Raw genomic sequence first — 16,751 nt, forward strand, 5'->3', positions numbered from 1 at the left:
TTTCTATACGAAAACTACATATATAACACTACTGAGCGAAAAGTTCGGAGGGTCGTGCCTCCCCCCACACCCTTCTATACTTCACCCCTGCTGTTGAAGGTGGCCCCTCGTATCGATATTTACCGTTCAACACGTATGTTATGCTGATTTCGGAAACTTTAAAGTTGTTAGACGCGAAAAATATGATAAGGTATTAGTACCCTATCCAAAGTGCCACAATCTTCTTCAATGTACGTACCAACCAACCAACATCACTTCATATCTTTGATGCTTCCATATGCACTTATTTCAATCACTTCGACATTCACTTTAGAATTGAAGGCTCAAAGCCATGAGCATAAAAGTACGTACACCACATATTGATGGCGTCAAGTACGAACCTTAAAAAGCCATCCTTAGCCAAAGAGATAACAATCTCAAATGACCGGTATGCATTTGTACTTACCAAGTTAGTGGTGAATCAGTCATTCAGATATAAGTATAACATGATGCAACATTAGGGATGAATGAGCATGGATATGTTTCATGCCACTTTTTGCCCTTTAGAATTGTTTGGATTTTGATTTTAAGTAGTTCATTTTTTGTTTAATTTTAATTTGGGGGTGGCGGCGCAACTTGTTGCCCGACTACCTGTCATTGCTTTGTAATTGTCCTTTTTCGTGTGGATTGATATTGACGATATTACATTAAAAAATAAAATGTATTTTAAACAAAAAAAAAATTGGGGGTTTAGGGAAACAAATGTCTCAATTTAGTTAGTGATTAACAACCAAATGATCCATCAAACCAAATAAATGAAATACGATACAAAATCTTAAAAAAAAATTATTTTATGAGTATCAAATTTAAATATGAAGTGTTTACACTTTACATGAAGAAACCAACATCCACCTGAAATGCAAAAGAATGAAGATTAAATAGGTGCTCACCTTTAGGTTTCTCCATGTGTATGGTTTAGGGGTGTGTATTGGTTGGTTTGGTTTTTACAATTAATCATAACCATAACTGCTAGTTTTGGTTATGGATTTGGTAACCATAACCATAACCAAACTTCGGTTATGGTTAATCAGTTATAAAGTCAGTTATGATTAATATCGGTTAAGTAACCAAGCAAGGTTTAAAATAAATAGGGTTGTGCACGGTTTGGACTTAGCTTGAACCTTTTTTATAAGATAACCAAGACTAAACTTTTTAATTAACTACCGATGTTGGGTTCTTTTTAATTAGGTAATTCGCAAACAAAAAAAATTATGATCATAACACTTTAATTCCTAATCAAAATAAAGGGCATCCACATTAAGAACATTTTGTTACTAACATACTTTTATATTGGTAAAAACCCTCTATATGGTTACGTAAAACATAAATCCACTATATAAACTTAACATTACAAGTTTGGTTCGGTTTCGGTTATATCGGTTAACCAAAATTTCATAACCATAACCGATTGAGCAGTTATACAAAGTTCCGCAACCATAACCATTAGTTATGTTGGTTATCGGTTAATAGCGACTCAGTTATGTCGGTTATGACGGTTAATTTGCTCACCTACATGGGAAACTTTTTGTTTCTAGATTTAAGCCCGACACTCAAGTATAATCATTATATACGTGAAATACAAACACGAATATGTATGCGGATAAGGTTGGGTTTTGTGGGCTCAAAAGGCACTCCACACCATCACCTTTCACGCCACTAAACCATTACACATCTAGCTAGCACTATTGGACGCTGCCATGGCAAGTATCACGTTCATGTGGCGAGTTTTGTATTTTTTATTATTCTTAATTAATGTATAAAACAATCATTTCGAGTTACCTTAAATCAGTATCATATTTCACATAAAACTCCAATACCCCTCCTCGTGTGGATAGTAAAAAAAAAAATAGGCCTACATAGTGACACATTTTTTTTTAACATAGAGCCCCACAACACATAGACTAAGAGTTTGATTCATGAACAAAAGTTGAATATTGATAAAAAGTACGAACATGAGTAAAAGTAGATAGTATACACGACTCTTATTTGTGAATCTCATCTCTGTATAACATACCGATAAAAATATAACACACTAATAATAGTTATTTTGTGATTCTCTCTTTAATAAAAGGATTCAAGTAACGTAAATAGTCCCAATAGTCCGATAACAGAATCAAGAGGTTGCAATTAAAAGCTTATACAACCTTCTAGTTTTTTTTTTTTTTTTCGATACAGGCGGGCAAATGAACTATACCTAAAGCACAATTTACATTTTATTAAGTCCACATCTATTGGTATCCCTGAAAACCTACAACACTAGCAGACCTAGACACAAAGTTTGGTGTTGTGACACTGCATACATTTTTTATGTGTTATAAACTTATAATGGATTTGATACTCGTTTTTATTTGTAATATACTAATTTGACACATTAGTAACACCGATTCACCACACATTTTCAAAATGTGACAAATAAAATTTTCATTTAGGTATGCCACTACCTACAAGTTTTCGTACATACTAAATCCCCATCAAAGAAGACTTGGATAACCTTGGTGCATAGTCGCGATCAATGACCATGTGCACATTGAGCTGTTCACGTCATATCTATAAACAGAAAGGTTTATTAAACTAAAGAGTTGAATAAATCAACTAGCATACAACACGTAGTAAATGAAAAAAATGGATCGAGAAGAAAGAATACGTCAAATAGTTGTATAGAAGATGTAGAATTTAAAATAACAACCATTTTCATTTGTAATTAACTAAAGATGCATGTATGCTATTTGATTAAAACTAACTGATTATATATCAAGGAGTAAACTGTCAAAATGGTCCATGAGTTTTGGTCACTTTTGTCACTTTAATTCAAAACTCAAACACTTTGAATTTGGGTTCATGTGAGTTCAATTTTGTTGCCATATTCATCCAAAATCAAAATCTGGTCAGATTTTTTAGTTAACATCCATCTTTTTTGTCATTTCCCCCCCTTTTAATTTGTTATAATAAAACATTAAAAAATCATTTTGCCCTTCATTAAAGGGAGGAAAAAGACAAAAAAATTGAACGTTAACTGAAAAATCTAACCAAATTTTGATTTTGAATGAAAATGGCAACAAAACTAAAACCACAAGAACCCAAATTCAAAAGGTTTGAGTTTTGTATCATTTTGACGGTTTACTCTATATCAAGAAAACAAAAGAAAACATTAGATTACGTTAGGATCAAAATACATGGTGTAACATTTAAAATTCTAATAACTACATTTACAAAAATGAGTTTCACAAATGACCTAATCTGGCGATGCAGATGATTACCGATTCGACTTATTATTGACAAATCATCCACGACTAAAACTAGCGAGGAAGTACCAACAACTTTGTCAGCATCATAGGTGGTTGGTGGTGTTCCCATCCATCGTTTCTTTGAAAGTTTAAGGACGATTGGTGTACTCAATAATCCGTAGGGAATTTCTTTAAATAAAAAATATAATATTATATTTAATTTTCATCTTTAAAAAAATATATTAGTACACATTTTCTTTACCGGTATAAAAAAATGCCTCAGACGTTTTTTTTCCATTTGGTGACGTCAGAAAAAAATATAAATTTTATTTTAGTTTCCGAAAATAAACAGATGTTTTAGTTTTTAGCATTTATTTATAACTCATAATTCTAAATTTAGTTTTAAAGGTTAGCTGATGATGCATGTGGCCCATCGGGAAGCCCAGATGGTGAAGACAGCCCAGAGCCCAGTGAAGACGGCCCAAAACCTGTACCTGTAACCGATAACATCGACCCAGACCCGTTGGCAGAACGGTTGTTGGGTCTTTTATTTCTTTGCTCAAGTGATGATGGGTCAAATATACTAAATGAAATTATGCTACAAAACATAGCAAAACTTAAATAAGAACAGTAAAATGATGTAAATTGAAACTACACACCTTAAAAATGATAGTGCCAAAATCTAACTATAAACAATTTCTTCAAACTTCTAATTAACGGCAGTTAGCCTTAATACTCATAGGTGTTACAAAATCAAATACATTGGGAGAAAAAAGAATATATGTTTTAACATTTAATTTTTGTTACACGATCATCTCTCATTTACCACATAACATTTACCATATAAGTTTATGCATATTAACTATTAAGATTAAGATCATAAATCACTTTCTATTTAATTAAAAAAAAGATAATAATTCTTTGCACAACTAAAAATTAGTCTTCCCCACTTGTAGCATTTGACAATATGACCATTTTTTTAGGAAATTCATTCATTTTGTATCATCCGATGACATCTTTGATATTAAATGATGGCGATGATATATGATTAGTTTAAAGAAAATGTTTATAAAAACGAAACACCTATAACAATAATTTATATATATATATATATATATATATATATATATATATATATATATATATATATATATTTTGTTTCTATATATAAACATTTACAGGGGCGGACCTAGAGTGATAGAAGAGGTAACTTCCGTTGGCCCTTGACGCTCCGCTGACACTCCGACGGTAGTGTAAGTTTTGAAAAAAATTGACATTTTTTCGATTTCGTTACCCATTTTTATTGAAACGTTACCTCAATATGGATTTTCTAAATTCGCCACTGAGTATTTAGTTAATTAACAGAAACCAAATATTGTTATTGAAACACCAAATTAACTTTGCATTTGTAATGATGTTATATAGTTAATAATAATAATAATAATAATAATAATAATAATAATAATAATAATAATAATAATAAGAGTTAATTATAAGTTTTGTTCTTTATCTTTGTACCAAATCTAAGGCGGTGTCCTTTGCCTTTAAAATTGATAAGTTTTGTATTTAATGTTTTCAAATGCTACACGTTATGTGTTTTAACCCTAACTCAGTTAAAAATTTTTGTTAAATCATATCATAAAAGGGTAGTTTACTAGTTTAGTTCTTTTACCCCTATATTTAAAGAATATTTAAAAGTTAAAATATGTGTGTATATTAAGAAAACCCACATTTCTCTCTCTATCTCTCTCTCACCTACTTTCTCCAGCCACCACCCTCAACCACCTCCAGCTACCACCTTAAGCCACCATCCTCCATGCCACCTTCCACCACCTCCTTCTACCACCATCCACTCCACGCCACCATACCACACCACCTGCGACTGCTGGAAACTCTTCACAGGAAGACCTGCAAACTTCCCACACCAACACCACCACCACTACCATCACCATCCACTCCCAACCACCACCCACTACCCCCACCTACGAAACTACCACCAATCCACCACCCACCCCTTTCATTCTTATTCTCAAAACCTCTTATTCAAGCCTCCAATCATACAAGCACCAACAACAAGATCTGCAATTCAACAACAAGAAGCAACTACCCCACCAAAAAAATTAAGGAACTTTGAAACCTGCCAAAACCCCCAAAACCAAAAATCCCCAAAAACCCCCCAACGAGTCTCCGACCATTAACGAGTCTCCGGCCACCACCCACCTTGCCACCTATTGATCCGTGAAGTGATAAACGTTTTTTTATTTTGTATATAGAGAGGTGTTTGCGTAATAGATCTGACATTCCAGCGTTGTTTACGGCGCACACGGTGATGGTTTGGCGGCTGTTGATTTCGTCGGCGAGGTGTGTGATGGTGAGGTAGTTGTTGAAAGTTGAGAATTCCGGGAAGTTTGCGAGAATGCGAGTGATGTTATGGGCATTAACGGTTGGTATATGGAGGAGTAGGAGTGTTGCGGAGATGAAGGTTTTCGGAGGTGCATGGTTGTTTTCGGTGAGAGGAAAGTGTTTGTGTGTGTGTAACAGTGGTAGAGAAAGATGATGTCGCAACCCCCGCCCCCTGTCTGTCCCAGGAACGGGCAGCCGCGAGAATCAATATTGGTGGTATCGGTGTTTATTAATTTGGCAGCGGAAATTTCATCAGGACCGTAGTTAGGAAATATTTTATCAGAGTAAAACACCACATTTTATATAAAGAAGTATATTGGGATAAAACCCAAGTTTTCATTACAAACTGATTTATAGGGATAGACCATATTCTATTGAAATAAAACATCTTCTTTATTTAGGTAACTTTTATAGCCACTTTTCCAAGCCTTCAGTGCTGTCCAGCTGGCTTCTATTTGGCTTTCACATTTTGTAACCTGAAACGCGTTTAAAAACATTTTGTCAGTGGGAAATATTGGTGAGTGAATCGCAGTTTAATCAAGAAGAGTTTTATTAATTTACAGTATTGAGAGCGATTACAATGTTTACATCTACACAATTACTCATTCAGTATTGTCAATCCTGATTGGTGGGTCATATTACACATTGGCTAACTCTTTGTCCAATGGTAACGTGTTCCACATTTTGTATACAAAACCCCAACATACCGGCAGTAATTGAAGAATTACAAAGACTCAATCACCGCTAATCACATTGCAAAATATTTAAGGTTTTGTAAAAACAGTTTACAAAAAGGTGATTACTCACATTGCTGTCTTAGGGTTTTCCTTAAGAATTTCCTGGTGATTATCTATAATTTACACAAATGCACACACGTTAGTATAATAACCCAATATTTACATTGGCAATACCCTCCCTGAGACGGCATTCCAACGACTACGTCGGGCAGAACCTCGACAGCCGTTACGGAACCCTGGATCAATCGGGCAGCGTATCTAATACGTAACCGGGGTTATGATACTTACAACGAGGCAGAACTTCATTATTTAGGGGGGTATAATGCCCGAGTATAGAGCCTACACTATAGAAATTGAGAGAGAAAGCATGAGATTGAACGATTTCAACTGAAACCGATCGACCCTATTTATATTTGTGATCTGACATTGGGTCGCGACCCGCGAAAGAGAAAGAGAGGGTCGTCGCGGCCCGCGAGCTAGGCAGGGTAGGCCCTAGCTCCGCCTCATCACCGGTGTAGTCTGGACGAGTGGCGGGATACGTGGCAGCTCAGGGTTGCGCCACTTGACCCTTCGCTCGCGCCCCGCGACAGATCCTAAGGGGTCTGTCGCGCCCCGCCAGAAACCATTAATTTTTGTTTTTAATTAATTTTAGTAAAAATAAAGGTATTCGGGGCCGTTTTCGTATTCGGGGTGTATTTTAGGACGTATTGAGATATTTTAAATATTTTTAGGATGTCGGAATTATTTTGGAGGGTTGTTATATCCTCCCCACCTTGTTTTAGAGCTCGTACTCGAGATCTACTGGAATAGGTGCGGGTATTTTCTTTGCATTTCCGATTCAAGCTCCCAAGTGTAATCTGGTCCTTTTTTAGAGTCCCATTTTACTTTGACCAGAACTAATCTCTTGTGTTTGAGGTTCTTAATTTTTTTGTCTTCAATCTGTAGAGGTTTCTCTATAAATTTAAGTTGACTTTATTTTCTTATGTACAGTTAAAAAAAAATTCTTATGTATTTATGTTCACTTGTGTAACCGATAAATTTCAATTCAATTAAATTGTACTTACCTTTAAATATCCTTTTACCACATTTAAATTGAGTTAATGAAACTGTATCTATATCTATACATATAATAAAAGAAACCACTTTGAGAACACTTGTCATCATATTAGGCCATGTCTTATGAATAATTATAATTTTAGTTTATTCAATTCTAATTAATTATAGATAATCCTTCTACTAAATATTTATTTAGTTTAATTATTAATTTTATATTTATCTATTTACTTCAAATTCAAACTTAGTTATCTAATCTTCCTATCTATATCTATATAACTATATAAAGCATCTCCCATGGATATGATGGTAATTTCTATCCCTAATTTTAAGATGGCATATGAAAAGGTAGTTAAAATCCCTAATATTTTTACCTTTTTCTTCCCATTATAACCCTCAATCTTCTTTCATCAAGATCAATATCCAAGCACGGGTCTCCATTTACAATAGTTGCTTCAGATTCCCTTCACTCTAATCAATTCAAGCCATTGAATGCCATAATTAACCATCTTGAATGCTAGAAATCTAATTTCGCCCTAAATTTCTAAGACGTCATCTGAAAGGTCACTGCTAATCTCCATGATTTCATCCTCCGCTCCCAAATCTGTCCCTCCTTTCAATGAGTTCTTCAGTTTCTTATCAGGGAGTTGTGTAATCGATACCCTAATTAATTGTACATTCAATTTCGTATTGAATGCAATTGAAGATGTGGCTTGAATGTTGGGTTTGCAATTTAGGTGTTTATAGGCACTCAAAGAGTCGATTACACAGATGCAACAAGATAACATTAGTGGCTGCATATACAAGACAGAGCCACAGAATTATGTGGCTGAATGGAAGAGATTCCGGTCAACTTCGGTTCATCCCTGTTCACAATGCATGTTCCTTCTCGCACTTGATTTCAATTTGCAAGAACCATAAGGTTTTATAATTTATGGTTGGTATTTGCTATAATTTTTTAACATCATTTTCAACCCCTTTTGTTGATCTGCACTTGATTACAGTTTGCAAGATCACTGGAATATATAATTTATGCTTGGTGTTTGGTATGATTCTCCAAAATCAATGGTTTTGGATTTAACCCCTTTCATTTGATTTGATCTTGTGAGGTTTGATGATAAAAGACGATCAATAAGAGGCAACGATGACTAAATTTGATTTGATCAGGTTTCAGATTCACCGCATTTGGCGTGGCAGATTCAGAGGATGGTAACTGCAAGATATGTCTTTCATACTGCAGTTGCAACCTGTTGCGGCTAGGGTGGTGTAAGTCTGTTTATGTGATGGAAAAAAAAATATGAGCCTTAATGTTTTGCAATAAAATTATCTTTGATATCATATGGCTACTGTTGTTTGAATCTTTCATTTAGGAGCTATCTGTTTTACTATGTATTAGTGGTTGATAATTTTGATGCAGAAAAAACTTGCACCCTCCTCAATTCATGTTTTATTTTTTCATCTTTCGTTTTTATACCATCAATAGTTTAGACATACCAAAGTTTTTTTTCAAATTTGTATAGAGTGAATTATTTCTGCATACAGGGATGGTAATGAGCGACGTCTTACGGGGTACCATGAAACCGCTGACATCAACACCTTTCTATGGTTGGTATCCTGTTTCGCATTAGCAGGTAAACTGTTAAAATACTTCCAGGTTAATGTTAATATCCATTTTTTTCCCAACTCTTTAATTATCTTGCAAAAGGGCACACCCTCTTAACTCTTTATTTTCTAACTTTTACTTTTCAAACTTAAATTTTGTAACATATTTACTTCTGAATTAAATACAAATTTCCGGTTTGTAGCTTTATTAAACAAGGTTTTAATGTTGTCACTAATATTCAAAGAGTCCAATGTAGATTAAACTTGAAGTTGGGGTTTTTTGGTCGTATTTGATGACTTTGATTAGGTTAACTGACTTGCATTCCCAAAAGATTGTACACATATATGTAAAGACTGAGAACATGCTGTTGGACAAAACCAGAATCGTTAAAATTGTTGGTTTTGGGCTGCACGTGTTGAAGCCTCTAATCCAAATGACATTAGTTGTGAAATTGGGACCCTTGGCTATATGCCCCTGAGGTATATCTCCCCCATTTTCCTTGAAAGTTTGGGCAAGTTCAGGTCAAAATGGTTCATCTTTGAATTGCATCTGGATGTGATTATAAGATATTTTGAATAATTTACATTAACATAACGAGCTCTAACAACATGAGCAATAGTTTGGCGGCTCGGGTTTCAGGATATAGACATAGTTTGGGCGGACCTTGTTTGAAGTTTGATAAACCGATAAATATATAACTAGCTATTTGTTCATGTGTCTTATTGAAGAATATTATGTATAATGACCCCTGATGAATATTTACACACCTAATATTGATTATTGACTATTAAAAATCATACAATCAAAATCACTATAACCAAATGTTAGAAAGTCAGGTGGCTGTGTGTTTTAGGTTTGAATTGAGAGACATCATTTCTTTATGTACTGGAAGTGATACACTGTCCCTGCCCATTTCAGCCCAAAGTCCCAAACCCATAATCATATATGCAATGTATAGGGTTTTTTAGGAAAACTGAACATTGTTGGGGTAAGCATTGACATAAAAAGTCAAAGTGGGATTAGGATTAAAAAAAATAAAGAAACGATAAATCAAATAAAATGAGTCAGAGTGGAAATGTGTTAAAGTGATTACAATGCAGGTGGTCAAAATTACAAATAAAAAGTATGCTAAATTTTTTGACTTGATTGACTTATTGGTGTGAACTCTGAGATTGGCTAGAGCTATTATTTTTGCTCTGGTTGACTTTCCGGTCAACTTAAAAAATGCACAAGGTAAATTTTTTTACAGTCAAAATTTACCAAAAAGGCAATGGAAAGTCAAAGTCTAGCTGAGACGGGTTTAAATTGTTAACACAGGCTATAGATGGAATGGAAATTGATGAAGGCATTTTTACATGACAAAAAATGCACAAGGTAAATTTTTTTACATGACAAAAAAAATCGGTCATGTGTTCATGTGTTGCTAGCAGCATACATGGTTCAACCAAGGCTTAAATCTTTTTTAATATAACTCCCCAAAATTTATACATGTACACAATTAAACATCCCTTGAGCTACTCTCGGCCACTTATCATGTGTGCTCCTAGGAGCACATGATTTCCCTGTAGTTTTTAAATGACTAATCATCTTATTGCTTTCTTACTATTCTAATAATATGATTTTTGTAATAATATTTAAGTACATAAATTATTCTATTAACAAAAAAAGTTAGGTGGATTGGCCTGACCCGTTCTGTTTTTTTACTTACACCCGTTTTTGCCACCTCTATCTATTGTTATATTATACAAACCATTAAGTTCGCTTCTTTTTTGGAGAGACTTTGGTGCACTCCACACTTGAACCATTTGAAGACGCAACTTTCATATTATTTGTCAACTTTAACCTTGAGAATCACCAAGTCTATGTTTGTTGTCGGCCTTACCATAAAGAATTAATAAAAAGTGTTCGTTGTCATAACGAATAACCCACAAACAAACGCCATCCATGCAATAAACCCCAACAACTACGAGGTGATAAAACAGACGCATCCGTCGCAACGCGCGGACATTTCTACTTACTATATATATTAGATTATTTATAAATAATAAAAATAAGGTTATGGATAATACACTAATCACATTCATTAATAACATATATTCAAAAATACATTCTATTGTATTTGTGTATTTGGACTAAAGGACTAATCAATGAACCAAAATTAATCAAATTTAACATGATATGTATTTTGTAATTTTAGAGAAGTTAGTTAAAAATTTAGATGTAAATTGTCGACTCCGCCGCAACGCGCGGGTTTCCCACTAGTACTAATAAACGAAAATCATTTTGTACACGTGTCACTCTCTAGTGCCTCCTCCCTTTTAATAATAGTATTACATATTAATTTTATACACAAAATATAATATAATATTAATTAATATAGTTAGAGATAAACGTCTAAATTCAAATTTAAATAATAATTATCTATAACAAATATAAATGTATCAAATAATATAATAAGTATATTATTATTTAATATAGTTAGAGATCAAACGTATAATTTCAAATTTAATTAATAGTAAATTACTTTTGAGTCTCTATGTTTTAGTGGTTTTAACCACTTGAATTCAAAATCAAAAAGTTACTTTGAGTCTCTAACCGCTCATTCACACCCTCTGTAAAAAATTCAAAAAACCTTTCGTAAGGTTGAGTTCTCTAAGTTCTCACAACTTTTAGAAGTTTTTATTTTACCCTAACCATATATATTTGTTAAGATAAAGTATATTATTTGGATATAAACTATAATTACTAATAAAGTATCAAATCACATGTACAAGTAACGAAAATATAAATGTTCTTTATTTTTACTAAATTATCTAAATAAGTCATTTCATTAATAAGAATTATATACAAGTTTATAATTTACATTTTTCGTCACTTAACCCGTGTAATACACGAGGTTGTAAGCTAGTTTGATATTAGAGTAAATTATGATTTTGGTTGTCACACCCCCAAAATACCACCTAGGGAATGTACCTGCTAGGCGTGTGACGTACCAACAACGAGCCACTAATTACGTTGAACCCATACAAGTTTATAGATAAAATCCTCAATTATTATGAAAATACCATTAACAAGTTTATAAATGAAAACCAACATGTTCAGCGGAAGCAAATAATAAACCAAAGTTAAACTGTTTCAAAACCAATGTATAATATCAATAATCAATCACATGAATCCCTCCAGTCGACCCATGACCACTCCAGCTACTCCATACAGCAAATTCCCAAATACAAGATATCTAACAACCTGCGAGCATGCAACAAGTGTATCAGACAACGCTGGTGAGTTCATAGTTTTACGAAAACGTTGGTTACCAAGTGTTTAGTTAATCCATTGAATTTGATTCCGAAAGTAATGTTGATAATATCTCGATACTGAACAAGACGGCTCCTGATTTATGTTTTGCCCGTTCCCTAGTGCTCCTATCAAAACACTGGGCATGACTGGGTCATTAGTTCACAACCGTCCTCCCCGGTACGGTGTGAGGGTGCCAAACCTAAGTAGCGCTACCAACTAATACCCCGCTACCTACCCGGTAACAAAAGATGGGACTTAAGAATGATAGGGAGAGAATATTATCCAACATCCCAGTTTTACCCAAAAGACTTATCCCTCCCCGGGATACCCACTGACTGTTCCAACCACCGGGACGCATGCTCAAGAGATGAACTCACCTTGGTTTTGCTCGGTTAGACTAGTTACGTGTTCAAGTAGCTCAAAACATTCCTGACATGGTTTGTCAATAATAGTCAGTTTCGCATTCGTATTGAATCATCTACTTTGTCACATATTGCACAACTTGCACTTACAAAATACACGAAATATTTTACACGTTCTAACAGTTAGCTTCGTCATATATTAACCAAGTTAATGTCATTTATTCACACAGCAGATGTTCATGCCCAACACATGTTTGCTTTACGAGCCCAAGTTACAATCAACACTCAACAGTCCACACTAGCTTAATCAGTCAGATGCGGCCCAACCCGTTCTAATTCGGTGATCCTGCATGGGCCTTTAAATAGCAGCCCACTTGCTGGGGGTGCTTTAAATATTGTGGCCCAATTTCCAAGTCACAGCCCAATATAAATAAGAAAGTAACACAAGGTCTATTGAAGTGCACGACCCAAAACACATGGTCCTCTACCCGTGTGTGCGGCCCACTCGCTCACACTCACCTTTGTAACAATTTTCCATATTAACATATTATCCCTACCTTGCACCTTAGAAAACAATGTATATCAGTTATTTGAAATATTAATATGTATAATTCGAAAGTTCCAGTACTCATATAACATCTCATACAAACCTCTTAATTGATATAGTATAACCCACCCTTATTTACAATAACCAACCCGAACCATCACCTAATGAATATCATCAACATTATCCGTCTTCTACAAACAAGAAATCAATTAATCGAGTAACCTTAAACCACCACTATCAAATCTGAACCAAATAATCATGCAACAAAACTATGTGAACTTATCCTTGTTATCGATTCCCACTTAATAACATATAGTCAATTTCAACAAATAACACGACAACCTTCTGATGGTGATAACAATTAATTATTTAATCAGATTATACCAAATTACTGATCATATTAACTGATTATTTAATCAAGATTATACCAAATCATCAATCATAAATCTAATCCTAAATCGTATAACTAATTAACTGATCATATTCAAATTACTCTATATCTTAACATTGTAGGCACTCAATCATCTCAGTTCATAGATTAACTTATCATAAAAGATTTCCTTCTACTCATTCAATGTGTCACCATAATTAATTTCCATGTCATGCAAAGCATGCATATGATCACATGCAACCGTACACATGTAAGGTTTACACACTTTCTATGTTACTGACACAATATTGGGATTTCCACTTTGCACATGAGCCGCCATTTGTATTCAAGGTTACCAAACTTTTTCAACCACTAAACTTCAATTCCATTGGACCGATAAACTATTGTTACATCAAAATCTATTATAAGTCATATATTTGTTACATGCATACGTCAATATCAAGCACACATAATCATTCAAGAACCAATAATTCGATTCACATATATAATGATTCGCACATAAACAAGATCACACTATTACAAAATAACATGAATACGGATTTACTAACCAGGAGGGGCTCGACTAAAGAAGGTGATGCTCCGATGGGATCTACTGCTGTTGTTAGTTTTAACCTAGGGTTTACAAGTGATGGTGAAATCTAACACATGACACACGTAAATAAGAGAGGGGAGAGGTGGGCTCGGATTGGGCTATGGTTGCGAGGATTGGGCCAGGGATTTAATAATAGTTCACACGAATTGGGCTCAAGTGCAATAATAAGGTGAGTGCTCGTGTGGGCTCAGACCAGACTCCAAGTGGGGCGGGCCGAGGAGAACAAGTGGTTTGGGCCGAGGGACCCAAATGCCCATGCGTGCAAGTATGAGAGGATGTATGACCCGGTAAAGTGCACGACTGATAAACATAACTCAACACTTCTACACTAAGGGGGTGTTTGGCCTAGCTTTTTTTAACAAAGCTTATAGCTTTTTTAGCTTTTTTTACAAAATAAGCTTCATTTGGTGTTTGTTTTAGCTTTTAAACTTATGCTTATTAGCTTATATAAGCTAATTTGAATAAGCTTATTTGAGGATGATTTTTAAGCTTATTTGAAGAATGATAGAAATAAGCTATAAGCTAATCCAAACACTTAAAAAGAGCTTATCAAATGGGAGAAAATAAGCTATTAGCTACTTTAAAATATAAGCATAAGCCAAAAAATAAAAGCTAAGCCAAACACCCCCTAAATAACGCAAACGTAAACGATAACACATCACATGGCACGAGAAACATAACAATGTTAACTAAGAGGGTTGTGAAATTAGGTAAACCTTGAAAGTTCGGGTTGTCACATTGGCCCCTGTAATTATATCGCTTTTACCCTTTTAACCTAAAAAAGATTTTTTTAACATCTGAGCCTTCAACGTCTTTTTTTCTAACCATTTTGGACCCCAACGTCTTTTTTCTAACCCTTTTGGTAGGGGCCAAAAGGGTTAGAAAAAAAGACGTTGTGGGCTCAGATGTTAAAAGATTCGTTTTTTGGCTAAAAGGGTAAAAGTGATATCACCACAGGGACCAAAATCGTAATTTACTCTTGATATTAACTATATATTTGAACGTTTTGTTTAGTTTGGTATCAGATAGATTTTACGAAACTTAAAATAAAATTAACTAATATTATTTATCATTTCTACATTTACAAGTTTTAAATAAATGGTTAAATTTATTGAGACTTCGTTACATTTACAAGTTTTAAATAAAGGGTTAATTTATTGAGACTTTGTTAACAAATTTTACTACAATATAATAATCTATTTATATCAATATAAATCTATATATATATTCTAAAGTTTAGTTATATGTTCTATTTTAAAACCAAAATTTATGGTTGTTTTAAATGAGGTCATTTACATATATCCCCATCCTAAGATCATTTATTACATATATACCCAACCCATAAAATCAATTACATATTTCCCCCGTTTAAACCATACATATTACATATTTACCCATTTTATTAAAATCACTCCTATTGAATTACTATTTTACCCTTAATGAACTTATTAAATGATTATTACATTTTCCCCCTTTCTAATACCATTACTTACATATTTTATGATTTAATGTGTAATATAATTGTTTACAAATAAGATATTAACCTAATGATATGAATTCATTTTTTTTATAAGCCCTGCCTATTTTTTTATAAGCTTCTGCCTCTGTTATGTGAAAATTGAAAGTTTTGCTTATATATAATACGTCATAGCTCTTAAGCATTATTTTTTTTACAGAAAACAGTCATGCGACCATGGTTTAAAAATTTACTTTTGCTGTAAAACAGTTTTTTCAATATTATTTTGAATGTTTAAAACATGACAATTAGATTTCTGAAATAGCATTACACAAAAAAAAATGGAAATTTAGCTCCTGCTTCAAAACAATTAAAATGTTGATGATCGAACTAAGATTTAGGCTAAAGAAAAATTGATTACGACTTGAAAAAAACAAACGTATATTGTATAACAATATGTTTTTTTATATAAGATATTTTAGATAATCAATATTTTAACGTAAATTGTTAGTGTAGTTAACTAAAATTTAAATGTATAATGGGTCGGTTGGAAAAAATATGTAAACTTAAACTTAACCAGTAACTAGATATGTAAAAAGGTCACTTGTTTTATAAAATGGGTATGACCGTTTTTTTTTCAAAGAAATATTTTAAAGATTTTATCACAACATATAGAGTATTGACTAGATTGATTTTGAAGTTAAGAGATAAGAAATTAAGAAAAAGGGTAAAAGGGTAATTTCATAAAGAAAGGTGGAAATATGTAATTGATTTTAAAGATTGGACAAATATGTAATAAGGGCTTTTAATAAGGGGATATATGTAAAAATTCCTTTTAAATGCACCAGCCTATAAGAATCCTATTAATTTCATTTAATTTACTTAATAATCACAAGTTACATTACTTTAATCATTTGGGTCAAAAACAATTCCAGTTTAATAATCACAAGTTACATTACTTTAATCATTTGTGTCAAAAATAATTCCACAAAAATAATTCCACAAACCCTAGATCATCTGATAATAACAATAAGAAGAAAGCTCCGG

General features: G+C 33.4%; 1 long non-coding RNA gene across 1 annotated transcript; it reads left to right on the plus strand.

Annotated features, from left to right (window-relative positions):
• Positions 1 to 7,803: 7,803 nt before the first annotated feature.
• On the plus strand, positions 7,804 to 8,794 carry LOC110937896. The gene is made up of 2 exons (XR_002591103.2): positions 7,804 to 8,378; positions 8,461 to 8,794. It is a non-coding gene; the product is annotated as an uncharacterized LOC110937896 (long non-coding RNA).
• The last annotated feature ends 7,957 nt before the right edge of the window (positions 8,795 to 16,751 follow it).

The sequence above is a fragment of the Helianthus annuus genome, chromosome 4 (assembly GCF_002127325.2).
Source record: "Helianthus annuus cultivar XRQ/B chromosome 4, HanXRQr2.0-SUNRISE, whole genome shotgun sequence".
NCBI lineage: Eukaryota > Viridiplantae > Streptophyta > Magnoliopsida > Asterales > Asteraceae > Helianthus > Helianthus annuus.